The sequence below is a fragment of the Gigantopelta aegis genome, chromosome 9 (genome assembly GCF_016097555.1).
Source record: "Gigantopelta aegis isolate Gae_Host chromosome 9, Gae_host_genome, whole genome shotgun sequence".
NCBI classification, from domain to species: Eukaryota; Metazoa; Mollusca; class Gastropoda; order Neomphalida; family Peltospiridae; genus Gigantopelta; species Gigantopelta aegis.
This window is the reverse complement of record NC_054707.1, coordinates 82,862,831-82,882,399: the sequence shown is the minus strand read 5'-3', so window position 1 is coordinate 82,882,399 and position 19,569 is coordinate 82,862,831.

Genomic DNA, 19,569 nt, shown 5'->3' with positions numbered 1-19,569 from the left:
TTCGGGAATATTTTCATTAACAATAAAGTTGAGACAAATAAGTATCTAAATAAAACACTTTACAACCTCCTAAAACCATTAATTTTACTAAGTCGTTTTTGTATATTCATTAAAATTACCGATATCGGGTCACATGGCTTGTAGAAATTGACTTAAAATGGAGGAAGCTGAATTAACATTAGGTGTCACATGACCTCACGCGTACCAGCTCAACAAGGCCAAATCATTTATTTTTAACGACTTCCATGCCCCTGGGGCCCCTATTGCTAGAATGTTTTTTTCAAATTAATAATTTTCACTTCATTAGATAATTTATATTTTACAAACTATCAACTGGTATGGACGCAATGCCTGTCTGTATTGACATCAAATGCTGTCAGCGATCATGGGGGGAAAAAGAGGTAAACTGTACTCTTGAGAAATTGAAAGTTTCCTTTTAAAAATATTAATCAAAGTGTTCGTTCACTGTGCATAGTTGAAAAACGTATTTTATCATGTAGTGGCTTTAAAAAAATTGAAAATGACGAGCCGCGCAGGCGTGACAAAGTTATTTTTCCAAACGCACGTGCTAGAACAGGTAGAAACAAAAACGCTTTCCTGTTTACTGGACGGTGTTATACTCATGTTTACTAGAATGGATTCGTTTTACATCCATGTTGATTTATTTTTTCTTTAACTGATTGGAATATGTTTTATTTCATGTACCCAATTGAAAAATATATAATATTTGTTCTGCAAGTATCGTATTAATGTTTTTGTCGATGGCCGAACGCAGTTTGGGACGCCGATGGTAGTTGTTTACATAATCATCGTCATCAAATCAATATTAAACAATGATGCAGAGACACACATTTTTAACTTTTGCAATATGTAGAGATGGTCTTTGTGATAGTGTTGCAGCAAAAAAACACCTTGTGTACCAATTTGTTTTAGGTCATAGTTAATTTTGCCACAGGCTTACCACACTATAAGATTTTATACATTTCTTATTGAAAGCAGTGCAGTTCAGCCAAACCGAGCAGAAAAACGTTCAGCAAACTGGTTTATGCGCTTCATGTTAAAACGAATGGCCATTTCGGAAACCAGTCAAAATAGCTCGTAAAAGTTAGCAAAACACGACTGGCTGGACTGAGGGATGATTTTACTCTCAGTAATACGAATTAGTTTTAAAAGCTCCAACGAATAAACTATTTGTGAAATCAAAATCTGGGTGATTAACCTCGACTGTGGGCGGGACTTATGCTGACACTCGAACACCAGCTGCTCGGAATGTTTACTTTTGTTTGATGAATTCTAAGCAATAATTATAGGTAGATAATAAATAAAATACTACACTCCTTTCAGTTTAATACCATTTTTATGAACGAGGACATTAGAGAATTGTATCTAGCTCGCTAGATACCATTTTCTAATGTCCTCGTTCATAAAAATGGTATTAAACTAAAAGGAGTGTAGTATTCTCTATTTATGGCATGGGTCATAAGATTTACCTTCATTGTCTGACACCCAATAGCCGATGAATATTTCGTGCTGGTGTCGTTGAAGATTCATTTATTTAATAACAATACCTTGAAAACTGTTATGGCCCACTTCGGATGCCGCTACAATTTGCTAAATAGAAAATACTACATGAGTGGCCGTTAGATGTCATTTATCTTACAACGAGTTGTTTATATAGAAAATACTACATGAGTGGCCGTTAGATGTCATTTATCTTACGAGTTGTTTATATAGAAAATACTACATTAGTGGCCGTTAGATACTATTTATCTTACAACGAGTTGTTTTAATAGAGTTTACTACATTAGTGGCCGTTAGATGTCATTTATCTTACAACGAGTTGTTTATATAGAAAATACTACATTAGTGGCCGTTAGATGTCATTTATCTTACAACGAGTTGTTTATATAGAAAATACTACATGAGTGGCCGTTAGATACTATTTATCTTACAACGAGTTGTTTATATAGAAAATACTACATTAGTGGCCGTTAGATGTCATTTATCTTACAACGAGTTGTTTTAATAGAAAATACTACATTAGTGGCCGTTAGATGTCATTTATCTTACAACGAGTTGTTTATATAAAAAATACTACATTAGTGGCCGTTAGATACTATTTATCTTACAACGAGTTGTTTTAATAGAAAATACTACATTAGTGGCCGTTAGATGTCATTTATCTTACAACGAGTTGTTTATATAGAAAATACTACATTAGTGGCCGTTAGATACTATTTATCTTACAACGAGTTGTTTTAATAGAAAATACTACATTAGTGGCCGTTAGATGTCATTTATCTTACGAGTTGTTTTAATACGTATCTTGCGAGCAAAAGGAGTTGGATACGTTTTTAAACAACGAGTTTTACGATAAATGGTATGTAACGGACACGAATGTTGTATTGTATTTCTTACATATCCTGAAAAAAAGAAGTTTTAAAATAAATTTAAATGCCTTTTTTCAACGAAAACCTATTTACGGCCCTCATTTCAATTTCAGATTAACTTGTACGTCACGGAGTGATCGATTCGACCGTTTTGGGTTTTTTTCATTCGTTGGTATGGTATTTGTGACCTGGTCATCACCTGGAAGCAGTCAATCGTATGTCTTTAAAATGTTAACACGTATATGTGTTAACAAGTATGTGTTGTCAAAAATAACGAATGCCGTTCTCACTAACGAGTGTGTAAGAAAGTTGTTGCAAGCTTAATGCAGTCCCGACTGTGATATTGATATCATTCCGCGTCACTATCATTGACACCGCTCAATGTTATCAACATCAGGCGGAGTTCAGCCAGAACGAGCGGAAAAACGTCTACTAGACCGGTTTATGCGCTTCACGGTAAACCAAATGGTCACGTTGGGAACCAATCAAATAGTTCGCGAACACGTTCGCTGGCTGAACTTGGGGCAGATCGAGCAGACAAACGTCAACTAAACGGTAAACCAAATGACCAGGTTGAGAACCAATCAAATAGTTCGCGAACTAGGGGCTGTTATGAAGCGATTATAATCATATTTAACGTTAATCTTGTCAGATGCCAGCTTGTAAGACTCCTGAAGTTGTTTCCTAAGTTAATAAACATAACTATTCAGGCTCTTCTTGTCTTGCTAGCAATCTGTACCTAAAGCAACATCCACTGGCAATCTCGGGTGACGTCCAAACATTAAAAAGAATGGAGAGTGTCCAGTCGTCTCATGTCTCGTGATGTTATATGCGTGGACAAGGGGTGGAATATATGACTTCCAGTCTTTCTTTTTATCTGGATCCAGTGTACCTAGCATACTGAGCAGAGTTCGATTGAACCGTTCAGTCATGCCATTTCCCATAGGGTGGTATGGTGTCGTCCTGGACTTCGTTATGCCCGCTACTGAACACAGTTGTTTGATAAGTTGGCTCTCAAAATTTGCTCCCTGATCAGAATGGAGTCGAAGTGGAGATCCTTAATGAATAAAGAAGTTATTGAAGAGAGCTTCTGCTGTTGTTCTTGCAGTCTGATTCCTAGTTGGAATAGCCTGGGCATAACAAGTGAAATGATCTGTTATCACCAAGATGTTCTGGAATCCTCCTTTTGATCTCCAAGGTCAGGTAATCTATACACACCAACTCCATTGGTTGACTAGTTGAAATGTTAACCAATGGTGCACGAATGTTGGTATTAGATTTCCACCTTAGACATCTTCCACACCCCTTTATCCAATCTTCAACGGCTTTGGACATTCCAGGGAAGTAAAACCTTTCCTGTCCCTGATGTCCTGCATCATTATGAAGACCTTGTAGAGCAGTCTTTCTATATTCTGTCGGAAGAACAAGCTGTTTCCTCTGCTCCCCGTTGACCACTGTTCTACGATAGAGAACTCCTCTTTCCAACATCAAATGATCAACTTCTCTAAACAGGGTTGATGCCTCTGCTGAAACAGGAACTCTATCTTTGGATGGTATCTGTCCATAGGTGAAAGCTCTTGTGAACAGGCCAATGATATGATCCCTCATCTGTGCTGATCTCCAATCTCTGAATGACATGCTGTTAATATTAATTTCATCAACATCATCCAGAGGCTGTGTTGACAAGCAGAGTGTTTCCAAATAGTTGGGAACCTGGCTAACATCACATACAGCTTTAACAGAATCATTGGTGATGTTGCTGTTCTCAGTTGAGTGGATTCCAGGAATTCTTGACAGAGCATCTGCATCAGCGTTAAGTTTACTTGGCCTGTACCTGATATTAAAATCATAAGATGCCAGAGCCGCTAACCATCGATGTCCTGTCGCATCTAGCTTGGCAGTTGTTAGGATGTAAGTTAACGGATTATTATCCGTTATGATGGTAAACTTATTTCCATAGAGGTAATCATGGAATTTTTCCGTGACCGCCCACTTTAATGCCAAAAACTCCATCTTGTGTACAGGGTAGTTTCTTTCAGCCTTGTTCAATCCTCGACTAGCATATGCAATGACTTGTTTCACCCCATCGTGGTCTTGGTATAGAACAGCACACAGTCCAGGGTGTAGTTTGCATAACCTAACACAGGTGGAGTTGAAAGTGCCGTCTTCAAGTCATTAAAAGCAGTCTGCTGTTCAGGACCCCAAAAACAAGCTTCTAAAATAAATGTTACGGTCAGATATAAAATTTGAACCAAATATATTGCTACCCCATGACTGTGGTGTGTGTGTGTGTGTGTGTGTGTGTGTGTGTGTGTGTGTGTGTGTGTGTGTGTGTGTGTGTGTGTGTGTGTGTGTGTGTGTGTGTGTGGTGTGTGTGTGTGTTTCAATGTATGATGGAAATAATGTGTATTAAAAAACTAAAAGTGGAAGTCTTACATAAGTAAGCTTTCTAGACTTTAGAACAACTGAAAATAAGGGAGAAAAATCAGAGTGAAGAAATATCAGCCAACCACAAAAACCAAATCATCCTGAAATAAAAACTAAGTGCAAGTGTCTAAACATATTAGTAAAAAAACATATCTAAACTATTTTAGTTTTCGTTTTAAATAATCACAAACCCTACTTGTAATTTCAGATTTAAATTATATTTTAACTATTTATAATTAAATATAGCCTATTTATTCGAAAAATAACGGTTCACTAAATTTGTAATTGTCTAATTTAAATTTATTAGTTTAAATTCAATAAAATTATTTTATAAATCTTTAAATAACTTTGGCGTAGTATTAAATATGTTTAAAATGTTTGTTTATATACTAAATGGTAATAGTCTACATAACAATCACTAAATTACTTAAACTTTATATCAAACTAAGTAAGTCAACTAAATGTATGTCAACTATAGCTATAAAAAACTATGAGACAACAACAACCAGCATCATGACATATTTCAACAAAAATATAAATATCAACCACAAATAACTAATTGGAAAACAGACAATAAAATACAAATTATAAATTCAAGTCTGTAAACACATCATGATCCAAATGTTTATAATGTATATACTATATGTGTTTCTATATAACTGAAGTCAATGTAGGTGAGCCAAATTAATATGTACAAACGAGTGGTTACATACATTCATAAAAGGTGTTTCAATGGTAATCTGAATATACAAAATTAATAACTTACATAATTAGTAAATGTTAAATTAATATGAAAAAGATATATCACCAAACTTTGGCCTGTTATTAACAAAGAGTGATCCATATTGGATGCACTATTTATTAAGAACTCACTGAAGTAATGAAATAATAAACAAAACTGGAATTACATTAGCTAAACAGAAAACTAAATATATCAAACTATTAAATAACAACTTTAAATGTATTTAAATGAAATGTTCAAAAACAAAACAAAAGTTTGTCAAAGTAAATAAATTAAATTAAAGCGAAAGCATTTAATACATGTAATTATAAAAGTTTATATATATCTTTAGAGACAATATTCCTTTAAGAGTTATATTAGTCTATAAAGACAGATACGTCCTGTTTTAAAAAAACCACAAGAAAAACTGAAAACAAAATTAAAATTAAAATTTTTAATAATGTTAAACAAAAATATTCTTTTACTAATCTTTAGATTTAAATTATCTTCAAACACTTATTACCAATTCAATGTTAAAAAAATATATATACACAAAAATTAATATTACAAAGTCACCAAATAATAAATCTATAAGTCAACTACACAACAGTATAGCTGAAAATAAAATAAAAATAATAATAATAATCTCTACATAAACTATCAAACTACATTTACTGGTATCAATGTAACCAACTGTGTAACTGTTTATAAAAATAAAAATTATTAACTTAATTTCCAAAAATAAACCAAAATAAATAATTAATCTCAAATTATAAAAAAAATAATAATCAGTTACTAAATGTAATTTATGAGTACATAATAAAAACGTTCAGCAATGTCTCTGCAGACAACTGTGAGTAACAATTATTATGTATGCTAAATAAATAAACAAATGAATAAGAATATATAATAAAAATTAAAATATATAATACTCACAGATTAAATAAGAATGCAGACATTTCACATCAAACACATGAATAAAACACAACACACAATCAATAAGTCACTGAAATGTTGAAAAAAACTAAAGTTGGATGCAATCAAATCTTTTTCATAATAATAGTTCAAATGTCTCAAATTGTCAAAGTTCACAGGATGTCACATCACACAAGGTCAAAGTTCAGGGAACAGTCACATGGCACAACGAGTAAAAGTTCACAAAAATGTCATATGGCACAAACGTAAAAACACAACAACAAATCACCACCAATCACATACTGAAACAGTCCCGATCCACAAACGTCACATAATCTCAAGGGTCCCTACGTCGGCTCCAATGTTACCGATGTGTTGTATGAAGGGAAAACACGAACAACTCGGCAGGGGTTTAGGGTTTATTCTGGATCATCAATCGGGTGGGATATGAAGATCCCTTGTTCCAGATATCACTACATGTATAACAGACATATACACACAAACAAAGACCCTGAAATAACAAAAAGGGAATACTTAAAATCACACACACACACACACACACACACACACACACACACACACACACACACACATATATATATATATATATATATATATATATATATATATATATATATAAATCTCAGTTATAATACGTCTTAAAATTAATTACACTTAACATTCAGAATTAACCTATATACTAGCCTGTGATATCACTCTGACCTTTTAAGCATTAATAGAGAATACCTTATGTAACCACATATTCATACATTAAATTCAATACATCATTGAATTTAAGGAATCATAAAATAACTTACAAATCACTGATTACACATAGAACTATTTAATACATTGAATGTCCTGTTCTAAAGAAGCACTATAAAATCACTTGAAACATATTTCATAAATACAAAGCTAAATAAACCATAGTCTGTCATAGATGTGTTGCGCATGCGTCAAGATGACAAGACGAAGTCTCAAGGATGTCTTACAATTTTGAATGTTTTTATCTACCTAAAGTATGAAATTGAAATAATTGATGTGACTGAATGTTGTGAAACCCATGTAAAGAGTTGTGGGAATCTTCTGAAGTGAAAAATTGCTAAAATGAATCAAAACGAAAGTTTGAACAATGCCACATACGAGAATAGGCAATTAAATGTAGGCAATGTGGCGGCCGAAGTGTATCAAGGCGGTGCGGAATTCATATACATGATGAACACTACCCAGCCAAGCCAAGCCCATCCACAGCCAGCAGTGAGTATTGATAGTAGTAATGCTCTATCACCGCCTGCTTGGGCGAGGCCCTTAATGGACCGATTGGTCAACATTGAACAGCAAACATCAAAACTGAATTGTTTACCGGCATTGAAAATAAATTATCAAATATTGAATGTTCCGTATTTAGACTTACGAATGAACTGAAAACAACAAAGATAGAGTCGGTACACTAGAGAAGAGTTATCAATTTTTGAGCGACTCGTTTGACACGTCAAAACAAGAACGGTGTAATATTAAGCACGCAGTTACGAATGTCGAGAAATTGGTTACAAATGAAAAGAATGATGTAAATGCGCGTTTGGAGGTCCTCAGAATTCAAATGGAAAAACTTAGCCGTGATAACTCTGATTTACATGAAACAATATACGACATACAAACGCGGTCCATGAAAAACAATTTGTTGTTCACTGGAATAAGGGAAAGTGAAAAGGAAGATACTGAACATGTTTTGTATGATTTCATTGATAATGAATTGAACTTGGACACATCCCAGCTTTACTTTGATAGAGTGCATAGATTGGGTAAAGTGAGAAAAGACAATGAAGGCAATGTAGTAAACACGAAACCAAGACCCATAGTTGCGCGATTCGAAAGATATCAAGATCGAGAAGCTGTGCGCAGGAAATCGTACATGCTAAAGGGAAAGCCAAATGGAATATGGAACAGTTTCCCTATGAAATCGTCGAGAGACGAAGGCATCTTTTTCCACTGTATCGGGAGGCTAAACAAAACAATCGGCGGGTTTCTTTTGTTGCGGACAGGTTATTTGTTGATGGAAAACGCATCTACCCAACGGAAACCCCAGTATTAGCAAATGCAATCCGACAGACGCGACACAGAAGCTCAACGACATCACCAGAACAACAGGCAAGCAAACGTAGCTGTTACGATCGCCAAGCCCAAACTTCAACTTTTGAAGCGATTAGTAAATAGGGGTGTGGAGGGGGACCGGAATGCGAATCCGTTAGGTTTCCGTTAATCGTTCCAGTGTGCGAACCTGCTTACCTCAGATTGGTTTTTTTTAATGTGTGTGGTTTAAAATCGAAGCTGAATATACCTGAATTTTTAACATTTGTGAACAACTATGACATATTGTGCTTTTGTGAGACCAAAACTACTGATTTAGATTCCATAGAAATACCAGGTTACCATTTCATAATGAATAACAGAATGTGTTATTCATTAAAAACGTCAGGTGGAATTGGTGTATCGGTGAAAAACAAATATGTCGATAATATTGATTTTACTATAGCTAGCCAATCCGAGTATATTTTATGGTTTAAATTGAAATCAAAATTGCTTAGCAGCAATTCGGACATAGTAGTTGGAGCTGTATATATCCCGCCCGAAGGATCGCCATACAACACGGAAGATACATTTCAAACAATAAACTGTGAAATATCAGAAAAGTAATTTTTGACTACTCGTTTACTTCTTGTTGGTGACTTTAATTCCAGAACGAGTTTATTGCCTGATTACGTTCATGTTGATAATAATGTTACATGTTTTAGTGAAAGTCACGACGTTTTGTTTAACTGTTTAGATGATATCGATGTTTTAGACTCCTTAAGTACACCAACTAGTAGACACAACCAAGATAGCGGTAAACCTAATAATAATGGTTACAAATTAATTGAAATGTGTAAAATTAATAACCTTTATATCTTAAATGGTAGAGTTGGCGACGATAAATACATAGGAAAGGTAACGTGTAAAGGTGTGAGTACAGTAGACTATGGGATAGCAACGCCTGAAGTTTTTAATATTGTACATAATTTTAAAGTATGTGATTTTGACTGGTTATATTCCGATATTCACTGTGCCATATCTGTGACTATCAACTGTAACTCTCACGACACGACGACACAAGCTGAAAGTCCACGCCAGAGTTCACCGACAAAGCCACGCAGATGGGATAAGACGCTGCAGCAATCGGACATTGAATCTGTACTGACTAATATTATATCATGTATTGTTTATAATAATACAATATCTGGATTTTTCCCATGTGAAAAAGGTGTTAGACAAGGTGAAAATTTGTCGCCATTATTATTTTCTTTGTTTTTGAATGACTTAGAGACCTGGTTACAATATAATAATTGTCAAGGAATTACGGTAATGGATGTGCGATCTGATGTAGTGCTCCAAAATGGTTTAAAGTTATTGTTGTTATTGTATGCAGATGATACAGTTCTTTTTTCTGATAATGATATTGATTTACAATATATATTGAATTGTTTTCAAAAATATTGTGAAGACTGGCATTTAGAGGTTAATTACAAAAAGACTAAAGTATTAATTTTTGGTTCAGGATATACAAAACAAAAGAAATTTCAATTTAATATTAATAATATTGTTATTGACATAGTTGATAGTTATATGTACCTTGGAATTAAGTTCAATAAAAATAGAAAGTATACCCAAGCTATAAAACATTTAAGTGAACAGGCTTCTAAAGCAACTTTTTCCTTATTAAGAAAATCTAGAAATATCAGTTTGCCATTAGATTGCATTTTTAAAGCTTATGATCATATGATTATACCAATTATGACATATGGTTCTGAAATTTGGGGATATAGTAATATTGATATTCTTGAACGCTTACAAAGTAATTTTATTAAAATTTGTTTAAAATTAAAGAAAAACACTCCTAATTATATGTTGTATGGAGAAACAGGTAAAATGCCGATTCGTTTACAAATATATAAAAGGATAATATCATATTGGTGTAAAATTATTTTGGATAAGGATAATAAATTAATCTCTATTTTATATAAGAATTTATTATATAAATATTGTAACGGATATATGTCTCCTTGGTTAGATAATGTTAAACGTATTTTAGATAATTGTGGGCTGAGTTTTGTGTGGCAACAACAAAGGTTTCTCAAGTAAGGGATGGTTGATATCTTTAATAGAAACAAGACTTAAAGATCAATTTCGCCAAGAATGGAATAGTAATAAGTTAAATACCTCAAAAGGTAAAATTTATAATTGTATTAAACCGGAATTTAATCAAGAATTTTACATATTTCTGCCAAAAACTGTATCACTTCCGTTGCTTAAATTTCGAACTGGTAACCACTTATTACCTGTAGAACGAGGTCGTTGGAGTAACATCCCTTACTTGGAAAGATATTGTACATTATGCCAGAATGAGTGTGTAGGAGATGAATATCATGCTTTGTTTGAATGTCCTGCATTTTTGACAGAAAGAAAATTATTTTTAAAAAAAGAATTTATAACACGACCAAACTTCTATAAGTTTTCTGTGTTGTTGCAAGAGAAACGGCTGTCAAGATTACGAAAACTTAGTAAATTTGTTAGTCTTATAATGACAAAATTTAGAGATCAACAGTAATTAAGTTTATTATTTGTAGCAGTATATATTATATGTATGTACAGTATGTTATACATGTATATTGCCACCATCCACCTTGGCACATGTACCACCGTTGGTGGTCTTTATGTGAATAAAGAAGTTGAGTCAGATAAGTTGAGTCAGACTACACTATCGAACACTACTCACAGTTCTAAGACTGCTATCGACAGTGCTGTAAACCAGATTAACAAACTATTTGTTAATACCGCCGGTGCTGTTTTCGGTTTCGTAACCCCCCAAAATCACTTCAAGAAACAACGCGTTAAGCGTGTTCACAAGCCATGGTTTCAGAAAGATTGTGTTAATGCAAGAAACGCGTTTTACAGGGCAAAACATAATCACCAACGACAAAACAATGAAGACAGTATGCAAGCTTTAAAGTCCGCAAGTAAACAATACAAAAATACGATCAGAAAATACAGCAGTGCACACAAAAAGAAACTAGAAGATGACCTTTCTAAAAGGATTGAAGCTGACCCTAAAAGTATTTTTAAAGTTTTGAAAAGAAAGCAAAATACACCAAATAACAGCCCTTCGATAGAAGAATTTTTCGAACATTTTAAAAACATTAACTATTATATTGATGAGCATGGCGACAATCTATGTGATGTAGATGACATTGCTGCATCGGTGGATACAAATGATATTTTAAATATGACTATATCCGATGATGAAATCTTAAAAGCTGTTAAGCATCTTAAAAATAGCAAAGCAGCTGGTCACGATAATCTTATTAACGAACACATCAAAACCACGATTAACATGTTCTTGCCTGTGTATAATATACTGTTTAATTTAATTTTAGAGAGTGGACATTTTCCAGAAGAATGGCTGATTGGTATGTGGGATGTGGGATGTGTTGATAACTATAGACCTATAACTCTATTATCATGTTTTAGTAAGCTGTTCACTAATGTGCTCAATAATAGAATGACTGATTATCTTGAAAATAGCGATACGCTATCGGAAGCTCAAGCTGGTTTTAGACAAGGTTACTCAACAAATGATCATGTGTTTTTACTTCATTCGATAATTGAACTGCTAAAAAGGAAGAAGGAAAAATTATTTTGTGCTTTTATCGATCTCAAAAAGGCTTTCGACACTATATGGGGGGTAGGGCTTTGGTCTAAACTGTTAAAGTATAATATTGATGGGAAAATGTTTAGAGTCATTCATAGTATGTACAGTGGAATCAAATCATGTATCAGAAAGGAGAGTAAATTGTCGAACTACTTTGCATGTAATATTGGAGTGAGACAAGGAGAAAATTTATCACCTCTTTTATTCTCATTGTTTATAAATGACTTGGAAGAGTTCTTAAAGTCGCAACAGTGTAAAGGTGTTACTATTAATGCTTTTGACTTCGACATATATCTGGACTTGGGCATAAATATTCTTACTATGTTATATGCAGACGATACAGCCCTACTTGCAAGAAAAGAAGAGGAACTGCAACATATATTAAATGCCTATGACTCTTATTGCAAAACATGGAAATTATCTATAAACATCTCAAAAACTAAGATTATTATATTCGGAGGCACAAAGAAGGACTATACTAAAATATATTATTTAGATAATTTTGCCTTAGAAAATGTAAATGAATACAAGTATTTGGGAATATGGTTCGAAAAAACTAACAAATTTAATCAATGTAAAAATAATTTAGTATAACAGGCTCGAAAAGCCATGTTTTATATCTTAAAAAAATCGAATGAATGCTGTTTGTCAAATGAATATCGACTAAAATTATTTGACGCTATTGTTGTTCCAATATTACTGTATGGGTGTGAAATCTGGGGTTTTGAGAATACTCGGATAATAGAAAATGTACATATACAGTTTTTACGTTATCTAGTACCTTTAAGAAAGAACACACCTGTATATATGTTGTATGGCGAGTTTGGTAGGAAAACACTGTTATTAACAATATCTGTACGTATGGTTTCTTATTGGGCTCGTCTTTTAACGGGAAAACCTACCAAACTCTCTCTACAGATCTATCATATATTATATCATGATAATATACAATGTGGTATGAAACATAAATGGATACCATATATTAGAGATATTCTTTATAATCTTGGTCTTAATAATATTTGGGATACACAAACCTTTAGATCAGTCTTAAGTTTAAAAAAGTTAGTCAAACAAAGACTTTCATACCAATTTCAACAACACTGGCAAAGTGAAATCTCAAACTCATCTAAAGGTTTGACCTATAGAATATTTAAAGATAAACTTGAGTTTGAATCTTATTTTAACATTCTGGATAAAACTATGCCAATCACTTTTTACCAATTGAACAAGGAAGGTGGAGGAACATATTATATGAAAATAGAAAATGTATATATCGTACTATAAACGATGTTGGGGATGAGTTTCATTATTTATTTATCTGTGCAAAATTTACAGCGGAAAGGGCTAAATATATTAAGTATTACATAAATAGACCAAATATATATAAATTTAAAAAGCTGTTCAGTTGTAAAAATATTGGCACCCTTAAGAAATTGTGTAAATTTATTGTTATTATCAACAAACAATTCTGCTCCTCCTAAGACTTCTGTTGTGTATATATGTTTTATTCGTTTTTATTCAGATATTGTCATCTTGATGTTGTTTATGCTATGTTATTTATGTATTCCTCTGATGCCATCGAACGATGGCCACGAGTGTAATAAAGTTCTGTTCTGTTCTGTCTACAAATAGTTTACCTATCGACTGTGGGTCGGGTCTTTACAGAAGCATAATGCTGGTTGTCACCTACATGATTGTGGCACCTAATAATAAAATAAAGTCCATTAAGTACACATAAATCCATACGTGTACACAAACTAATTAAACAAATATCTCATAATAACTTAGTTGTTATGTTACTTTATTAAATACTATAAATTAGATATTATAATCATTTATGATGGAAAATATAGGCTTAAACCTATTCTACTAGCTATTCTATAAATATAACGTAACCATTTGATAAAAAGCTAACCAAGCTAAGTCGCAATGTTATATTGAACATAACTACAATACTATTACTATATTATTAATCACTAAATCTCCTTATCTCATTTCTTGATTAAAATAAGTAATTAAAACAGGTAGTTAATGTGTAAACCATGTACAATATGTATTTACCATTCTCTGTGAATGTTAGTTGTGCAGTTGCTGTGAACAAAAGCTTGTTTTCTCATAAAAGTGGTCAAGTTCTTTATTTGCCTTAAGTTAAACAAACTTATCAGCATAAATACATACATATATAATTACGGTATATATACAAATATACAAATACAGGTGGAGAGTGATTTAAGAATTAATGGTGAAATTAACATTGCATACTAGTAATAGTGGTGGGATGTACATATATATGTGCACTATAAACATTATCGTGGTATAGTAATAATTCTAATTCTAAATATATAGGTATATATTGATGTATACCAGATGAAATATGATTAATATACTTGCTAATGAAACGGCAGGTTTGTGGATGTCATATTTTAAGTAAGCTTCAGTAAATCGTTTCTAACTTTATTTGCCAAAACTAAATATTTTCCCAGGTTATTGATGTCTTTATTGTTTTCAGTTGTTAATAGTTCAATGAGCCTAAATACGCTTGGACGTCTGTGGTAACATTGTTTTATATACTTATTCCTCAAATCATTCAAAGCTGGGCAAATAAGGATAAAATGGTATTCGTCTTCTATATCATTATAGTTACAAATAGTGCATTTTCTTTCGGCCCTGTCAATTTTGCTATACCTTCCGATTTCTATATTTAATTTGTGTGCACTAATTCGGATCTTTGATATTTCTTTTAAGTGATTTAATGGTATGGGTTGTCTAAGATATGTTTGTAGCTTGAATTCAAGTAACAAAAATTTATATAAGGTACCTTTCGGTGAAGTCGTTATTCGACTAAAACAATGTTGTTTAAAATTATCGTAAATTCTTTCCTTAATTATATTATATTCTCTGTTACCAACATTTGGTATGTTCCATATATAGTTTAGTCCAAGCCTATTTAGTTCTTGTTTGACTTGTGTTACCCAGTTACCCTTTAATCGTTCCATTTCCTCATATATAGCTAAAAGGATACAATTTTCAGTATTTCGTATTTTAATCCAATATTTAAAAATTCTTAATTTTCTCATAATATACAGAGGAAAACGTCCTAACTCACTATATATAAATTCATTACAGGCCCCTTGTTGTACTCCAAGTAGTTTTTTACAGAATTTTGTATGAATATTTTCAACATCCCTTGCACAGTGGAATCCCCAGACCTCTGACCCATAACTAAGAATACTGTTAACATAGGTGTCAAAAACAGATAGCATTGTTTCAATATTAAAATAATGTCTTTTGCATACGTTTCATAATGAAAACAAGGCTTTTCTTCCCTGATCAGCGAATCGTTTTTGAGTTCGATTAAATTTACCGTTATAACAGAATAATAAGCCAAGATAAATGAATTCATTTACAACCTCTAACTGTTCACCTTTGTATAACCACTTTTCGTTGTCTCGAATGATCCCCCCATTTCTAAAAATGACAACCTTAGTCTTAGTTGTATTTACAGTTAGGTCCCATTTGGTAGTATATTTTGATAGTGAATTGAGCATTGACTGAAGGCCTTCTGGTGTTTCAGCTAGTAGAACCATATCATCGGCATACATAAGTAGGAATATATTTAATGATTGGATGTCGATATAGGGGCAATTATCATATAATCTGTTCTCCCTGAATGTCATAAATCCTCTGACCAGGAGAATACAGCAACAATGACACTGGGCTTGCAAGAACTGAGTTGTCAGTGAGCACAACCCAAGCCCAGAAAACCAGAGAAAGCAAGAAAACAAAGAAAGCTTACACAAGTATAACCTGAAAGAATAAAACTATGTGAACAGTGTTTTAAAATAGTATGTGTGCAGTGAATGTAGTTTAAAACACCCGGTTACAGTTTCATATCCCTGCCCCTCGCTGGGGGAAAAAATGAATTCCCGAACTCGTTTGTTAAATTCCGTATGACACTCCCGCTTATGCATTGCCAATGTCTCTTTTTAAACATCAGTATAAAACAGAACCTTTCTAAACCGGGTACCCTTTAAAACCGAAATTTTTTACTTGGTTTAGAGGGGTTTATATAACATTAATTCGGTAAACAGACTGTCAGAATGTGCACTGATGATTTTAACACGATAACTGATGCAATTCAAACTGAATAATATTAAATACATTTAAAAAACTAAATAATCGAGTTGCTTCTGTTATTCAGAAAAAGTACGTACCTGGCGAGTGAATGGATGGATGGACGAATGAATGAATAAATGAATGAATACTAGTAAATGAATGGATGGATGATTGAATGGACGAATGTATGGATGAATGGATGAATGTTTAACGACACCCAGCACAAAAAGACAAATCGCCTATTAGGTGTCAAACCAAGTTTTATGATGATTAATATCAATGAAAACTTAAAAAAAATATTAATAAAAATAACGTATACATCAGTGAAAAAGTTACATTTGTGAAAGGCACAATGAAGCATGTTAACATTAAATTAAAAAATCTTTAAAAAATAATCAACATTAATGTCAGACCATAAAAACAGAGTATGGAGTTGTGGTAAACAAACCAATATTGAACCCAATTACCACGAAAAAAACAAAACGCAAATTTGAAAGTAAACAGCTGCAAAATATCAACACAACATACCAAAAATAAAATCTTCAAAAGACCAAAATAAGCCCTGTTATTTGACATGGAAACGGTATATGGAGCTGTGGTAAATATTAAACCATTACTGCACAAAACAAAACCGATTTAAAAACATTATCACAAATGCTTATAGAATTTGCTTTAATTGGCAAGAGATAGGGAATATGTGCTGTATTCGCCACTCCCAAGGACACCGTTGAGAATGTCGTCATCCCTGAACCTCGACGAGGAACAGTACACGCAGGATGTACATCGCGAAATAGCGTCAATGGCTTCAGCGTGTGTAGAATCTCTAACACATCCATAACCCACCCCCTTCCACGCGATAACATGTTTTAAATGTAGAATGTGTTTATAGAACCTCTAACACATCCATAACCCACCCCCTTCTACGCGATAACATGTTTGACTGTGTTTTGAAATACAAACATAAAATCATATCCTCATATTTGGCCTTTGTTCGTGGGGAACCTGGTCTGATGAGCAGGTGGTCTGTCTGTAGTCACACAATGCGAAGCTTTCAGCCGAAAGGTTAATGGCTGTAATCAGCAACAGAATAAAGCAGAATATTTGCTATTTTGTTTTATATTTTAATATTAAGAATGTGTTTATAAAGTTAACTGCTTATTTAATGTCAAAATAAATAATTTTTATACTCGTGCACGTACTCGTAATTGTTTGAAGACGTAGCGGCCATGACGCCAGTGTGTGCAGTATCCGGTTGCGGGGGTTTGGAGTGGTTGCCTGTCTTGGACACAACCACCGGGGAATCTCGGAGGATGTCACCAAGACAGTCGTGCTTAAACTTTAGGTTCATGTAAGCACGAGTCAAATGGTTGATTGATTGATTGACTAATTGATTGATTGATTAAGCGGTCTCCGAGACGGAAGTTACATGTAACACAGCAGACTATGAATATTTGTAGTGTGTGTGCACCTTGTGTACCAAAAAACCCAAAAGGAAAACGAAGGAAAAAAAACCCAGAAAATATTTGATGTTGTTTGTTTTTGATATAATTGAAGGGTCCAAGGGAATAATTTGTGATATCACATGCTTTGTATTTTGAGATAACTGAATTTTAAAGTTTACATTTCTGCAGTCGTGGAATATTTATACCCAAGCATCTATATTTATAGCCAACGTATCAAGTGTAATCAAAGTATATGATCTTTTTCAGATTAATCGAGGTTATGGCGCTACGTGTACCGACATTTAAGCAAACTTACTACGGCGCCAGTCCAGAATTGACGTAAGCATCAACAGTCAATAGCAACTTTAGAATGAAAGTTGTCCAGCATTCACCCATTCTCACCAATGTTGCACACTTTAAACAATTTGCTGTCGTCGTCGATTTGTCATTCTAAATAATGTGATAGGATAAAAAAAAGTATCGCTTTCTAAAAGCTATCAACCAGTACTAATGTTGTCAGTCAGAAACAGACTGGGAGCCGTAAGATGTTTTATAAAATTTACCTGCCTGAAGAAGCAATTTTGCCAATTTTACGTTGTCGTTTGTAAAGTATGCAAAACTAACACGATGATAACATACTATTTGCAATAGGTATTGCGATAAATACGTGTTGCAACAATGCTGTAATATTCCATTTTATTTATGTGAAAATTTGAAATAAATGATTATTGAAGCAAAAACGTTCTAATACTTTGAACATTGTCGCCCAAATTCGAGTAATCTACGTTACATTTTGTTTATAAATACAAGTTATGTTAATACAACCAAGCAAAATAAAATATCAAATGCATATTTCAGAGCCCTAACATGACCAAATCGATGACAAGTATACTTGTTACATTTAATACAAACTACTGTCTCCATGTTACAAAATAGTAGCGAATTTCGAAGCGTTGCGTTAAGCATGTAATCTACGAGACCGCCCCTATCATACACGTGAGTAGTGCCAATCACCCATAGGTTTGTGTACGTAATGCGATAATAGCAAGTAGTCTCATAAATGCATTGGTATACATGTGGCATTATTTTAATTTATTACTGTGGGAGGAGAAGCATTTGAAGTAATTTACGTGATGTAATCAACGTTACATGTAAATGCTAACATTGCTATTAAAACGATTGCTCGACGTTTATTATTGATTCCCACTCAACGTAGTAGTCCCCCTTGCGAAAACACGTTCTTTGAACATTACTATATGCCTTCAAAATCTATAGGTAACGTAGGTAACAATCTATAGGTAACGTACATTAAACATATTTTTAATTAGAGTAAAATTCAGTAGTATTGCAATTAAATGTAAGTGTTAGTCGACACTGTGTCTTAAATATAAAATTAGTAACATCTGAGCTTGAGAACCAATGTTTAGTCATTAATTAATCATTGAATTTGTCTTGTCTGTAGCACTTGTTTCAATAGTAACGAAGATTACCTTTTCATTTCCAGGATTTCAAGGGTAAAAATTCAGAGAGATTATAGGCAAAGAAAATTTGAAGAGAGAGAGAGAGAGAGAGAGAGAGAGAGAGAGAGAGAGAGAGAGAGAGAGAGAGAGAGAGAGAGAGAGAGGGTTAGAATATGGGTAAAAAAAAACATCACAGGGAGCGAATGAAATAAGCTGAGAAGAATATTTCTCATGTTGGTTCTAGTCCATATACGGGTATTGATATTATTCAGGACAACGAAATCTCTTCAAGTATATGGCGAATTTTTTTTTAATGAAATCTACGTTACTGTTGCTTTCTCACAAGCATTACCGT